We start from the raw sequence: 5,237 nt of genomic DNA, 5'->3' as shown, positions 1-5,237 counted from the left end.
TCTCTAAGTATCAGTGAAGAGGAGCACACACTATAGTTAATCATCTTAACTTGACATTTTCATGTTCTTATTCTCCTTAACTTGATATTTTTATTTTCTATTTCACAAGAAACTAGCATATGACCATCAACTGAGAAAGAAGGATGTAAGAGGCTAGCAGGAAATCTATTTTCAAACTCCTAAATGATTCTTGAGTTTAGTTCCAAACTACTTGGCTGAAAACCTCTCTGACAGTTTTAATATTAAGCTAAGGGCTTAAAAGGTAATTCTTGTCCTTCAGATTGCTTCAAGCATTACTCATGGGAGAATGCTTTCTTAACCCTGACACACTCAGATGGGACATCTCATTTGAGAAGCTGTTTGGAGTCTCTTGATTTAACTTTAACACTTATATGACTTGTATTGTAGTTCATAAAAGTGCACAATAAAATAAAAATTTTAATAATTTACCATTTAAGTAAAATGGATGTACAAGGAAGATCTCTGTTTATCCAGTGACTTCAGATACTTCCTCCTTCCTGTCAGTGTGATTTAGGGGATATTAGCACCTCCATTTAAGAAGTTCTCATTATCAGGTTCTCCTAAACTAATCACACCTCAGAGCATTGGGCTCTTTCTCACCTCTTTAATGAGCTCCTGCTTCTCCCTAGGCTTGAAATTGTCATTTCCTCTATGAAATCTTCCTTTCTGTCCCTCAGGAAAGAAACTTTGGAGTTGTACTTTACTTTTGCTCTCACATCCTATTTTCAGTCAGGAAATCATATGGGCATTGCATTAATAATATATCTGCCAACCATCTATATTTTATACCTTCATTGCTATGACCTTGGCCTCCTGTACCATGTCTCCTGTAGATTACCATCATAACATTCTCTTAATTGGTCTCTCTGCTCTCACTTGTTTCTCCTCCAGTCCATTCTAATGCAACATATCTCATTCTTTTTAAGGCATTATTAGTCAGGCCATGTCCCTCTCTGCTACAATCACTGCAATGACTCCTCATTTTACTTCATATAAAGATTTAAATTCTAACAATATGAGGCCCCGTGCCACCTGACCTCCTGCTACTACCTGACTTCCACATTCTACTATGTTCCCCTCATTATTCCGTACCAGACATCCTAGAAATTCTCTGGCCAAGGCAGGCCTGTGTTATCTCTTTGTGAGGTACATGATGGGAGCATGGGAGAAGGGTGGTTTTATGACTTACACACACACTGAAAGTCAAGGTGTTATTAGGCATAAATGAAATTTATTTTTTAAACATGTGGCTCTTAAGTAGGTCTCTTGATGACATAGATAAGATAGTGGACATGTATAACACATTTGTTTCAAGTTGGGATTTAGTGAAATTACTTACTATGTGATCACGTGTTTTCGCAACACATCCCAACTTGTCTTCAAATAACTGAGTAACTAATTTTATAAGATAATTAATTCAAGAATGTTACCATCCCTCCTGCTCTTTCTACCAAACTATAAAGAAGATTCAATCTATTTTCAGGATAAGGGGCACTGCCTTACTATCCTGGGACAAAAGGTTTGTATTATAATGAAGATTTAGAGAAAATGACAAGGAAAAAATGAACAAAACAGAATCCCAGGAGTAGTTTGTAAATGCTTTTGAAAAGAACGACTGTGCTACATAGCCATTAGATCAAGAAGAGGACGGCACAAAACAGGTAAAAAGCATTTTGTGGGAGACTTATTTTTCCCTCATGGTGTTTGGGAAAATACAAGTAAAGGATGTTATTAATTTGAAATCTGCGTTGGGTCTTCTTTTAATTAGAAGACCTCTCTGGGACTAAACTACATGATTCATATTCTATTATAGTCAAATTTTGAAATTTAGATGTTATAGTTTCACCAATTTATAGTGACTCTCCAATACACTTGAATATGTACAAAGGCATAAACTTGAAAGCGGGAAATGTGCTCAGTAACCCATGAGCTGACAGGACACTCAGCTGGTGAGAAAGTCAAATGTCAGCACATTTCACCTCTGCTTCCACTTATTATCACATGCCCATGTAGCAGTGTGGTTGATGAAATTTGGGGACGGGAAACTCAGTAACTTGATGTATTGCAAATATCTAAATATATTTTTCTCAAGAATGTAAAAAATGTATTTTACTTTTAATTATTTCAGTGCCTCCAACAACTAAATCAGACTAGTCAGAAAAGATATAGATTGCTTTATAATTGGCCAGGATTTGCTGAAGAGCCACATTGGACACTTAGAGGTATAGAATGGCTTCCAATGTAGATGGACTGTATCTGAAAAGTTAAAGAGAATTGTTGATATTTTCTCAATATTCTTTTAATTTTTATCGAAGCTACATATTTACATAATTTAAAAATGTGAATCATTATCTAAGCCACCATCAGTTCTCATCTGGATTAGTACAAAATGACCTCTTAACAGATCTCTTTGTTTCTACCACTTTTCTCTGTCGAGGCAGCCATCAGAGTGACCATGTTAAAAATGTAGCCATTTCATGTCCCTCTTTGCTCTAAGCTCTCCACCTCACACAGAGTAAAGTCCATAGTGCTTTTTAATAACCTGAATTATCCTGCACTATGTTGCCTCTAGTTCCCTCTCTGATCTCACCTCTGACTCCTCCCTCCTTAGTCAGGCTTCTAGAGCCACACTGGCCACTTAGCATCCTCCCCTCAGTGCTTTGTCCCACTTAAGCCTTTTCAAAGTCTGGTCCCTGGGTCAGTACTGTCAGAATCATCTGGCAACTTATTAGAAATGCAAAATCTCGAGCCCACCTGAGATCTACTGAATTAGTTACTTTGGGGATGGGGTCTGGAAATCTCTGTTTATCAAGCTCTCCAGATAACTGTGATGCAGGCTAAAGTTTCAGAATTGCCTTGTTTCCTCTGCTTAAAATATTTTCCCTCTGTACCTTAGGTTGGGTTCTTTAGAAAACAGAGCTTGAGACAGGGGTTCTTACTAACTGATTTGCTGAGGAAGTGCTCACGGGTAAAATCTGTAAGGAGACAAGGGAGAAGGATAAAGAAGGGGAAGAAGCTAAGTCTTAGTGGAATCCCACAGGGAGCTCTGAAGCATGAGTGTTCCACCTGGAGATAAGAAATCCAGTTTTTGTACTCCAAAATCAGTCAGTCAACTATTGTGAGCTGCCCTGTGAGAAGAGAATAAACTGTCAGACATTATAGAGGTGAAGTACTTTCTATCAGCCAACGGTGAGTTCCGGAGGAGCATACAGCTATGATTTCTTAGCAGTCAACACTTGAAGCTGGTGAAAGTTGGCTGCACCAACCTGTTAAACTGGGTCTGAGCAGGGCACCAATGGGTAGTACTATATCCAGATGCATCCCTGACTCTCTCTTACTTGGATTCTTCTTAATTACTCATAAGATAATGGTTACCTTTAAGCAGTGATAATTCTTTCTGACTAAGAAACAAGAATCAAGGCTGAAATATAGTGGAGCACACATGTTTACCTCTGCTCTCTCCAGAAACCATATTCAAAAGAGAATAGCGGGACATTGACTTTTGTTTAGGTCAAATATCATTGTGTTAATGAGGCCATCTCTTACTACCCTATCTAAAACAGCAACACCCTGTTCTCCTCCTAATACTTTTTTTTAGGTCAGGCTTATTGATGAATAAAATTCATATGGTAAAATTTACTAATTTTCTAATGGTACAGTTCTATAAGGTTTTACAAATGTACAATTGTGTAAATTATTAACAAAGTCAAAAAATATAAGTTACTTTGCCACAAGATATTCTCTTTTGCCCATTTTCAACCAGATCTCTTCTTATCTGTAGCCTCTGGTAACAATTGATCTTTTTTCTGTTCTATCATTTTGCCTTTTTCAGAATGTTATATAAATGGAATCATGCAGTATGTAGCCCCTTGAGTCTAGCTCTTTTCACTCAACATAATGCATTTGAGATTTGCCCATATTATTGCATCTGTCCAGACTCCATTCCCTTTTATTGGTTAGTATTTCATTGTATGGATATACCATACTCTGTTTATCACCCACCAGTTGAAATGTATTAGGTTCTTCTCACCTACCCCCTCCAGTTTTGGCAATTATGAATAAAGCTGCTATAAACATTTGCCTACAGGAGTTTGCATAAATTTAAATTTTCATTTTTTTCATGTGCATATATGATTGTTGCATCATATGGTGCTATGAATTAAATGTTTGCATTCCCCCAAAATTCATAAGTTGAAGCCTGAATCCTCAATGTGACACTATTTGGATGTGGGGCCTTTGTAAGGTAATTAGGTCATGAGAGTAGAATCTTCAGGAATGGATTACCGCCCATTAAGAAGAGACATGAAAGAAATTGTCTCTTTCTGCTCCCCACCTTGCGAGGACACAGTAAGAAAATGCCCAAGAGGAAACCATGAAGTGGGCTTACACCAGACACTGGATCTGCCAGAGCCTGGATCTTGGACTTCCCAGCCTCTAGAACTGTGAGAAATAAATTCTACTGTTTAAGCCTCTCAGTTTATAGTATCCTTTTATTGCAGCCTGAGCCAACTAAGATATAGGATAAGAAACTGCTCAACAGTTTTCCAAAGAACCTGTACTATTTGGTCATCCAAACCAGGAATGTAAGAGAGCTCCAGCTGCTATGCATTCTCACTAACACTTGGTATTGTGACGTTATTTTTTTTTCAGCCATTCTAACAGGTGTGTGGTAATATTGGTGAGGTCCTTCCCCACATGACTAATGATGTTGAGCATCTTTTTGTGTAGTCCTTTCCCATCTATATATCTTCTTTAGTAAAATATTTGGTTAAATTTTTCCCATTCTTAGAATTTAAAATTTTAATTTTGAGCCACAGAAAAGTTGCAAAAGTAGAGTTTTCTGTTATCTTTGATCTCACGTCTATTAACATCTTTCATAATCATAATATAATTGTCTAGAACAAGAAATCGTCATTAGTACAGGATCATTAACTAAGCTATAGTCCTTATTTGAACTTTTCTAATCTTCCTATTAGAACGTTGTTTATCTGTTCCAGAATCCTATTTTGGATTCCACATTGCATTTAATTGTTTTTCCTCTTTAGTATTTTTCAGTATGTAATAGCTCCTCGTTCTTTCCTTGTTTTTCATAATTTTCACAGTTTTAAATAACACTTCAGTTATTCTGCAGAAGGTCCCTCAATTTAACAAAAAAATTTTCCCATAATTCAAATGAGGTTATGCATTTGTTAAAGAATGTCTCATTTTAAATTAGT

Source organism: Macaca mulatta, chromosome 9 (assembly GCF_049350105.2).
Source record: "Macaca mulatta isolate MMU2019108-1 chromosome 9, T2T-MMU8v2.0, whole genome shotgun sequence".
Lineage (NCBI taxonomy): Eukaryota > Metazoa > Chordata > Mammalia > Primates > Cercopithecidae > Macaca > Macaca mulatta.
The sequence above is the reverse complement of the archived record's forward strand: the minus strand, read 5'-3'. Positions refer to the sequence as shown.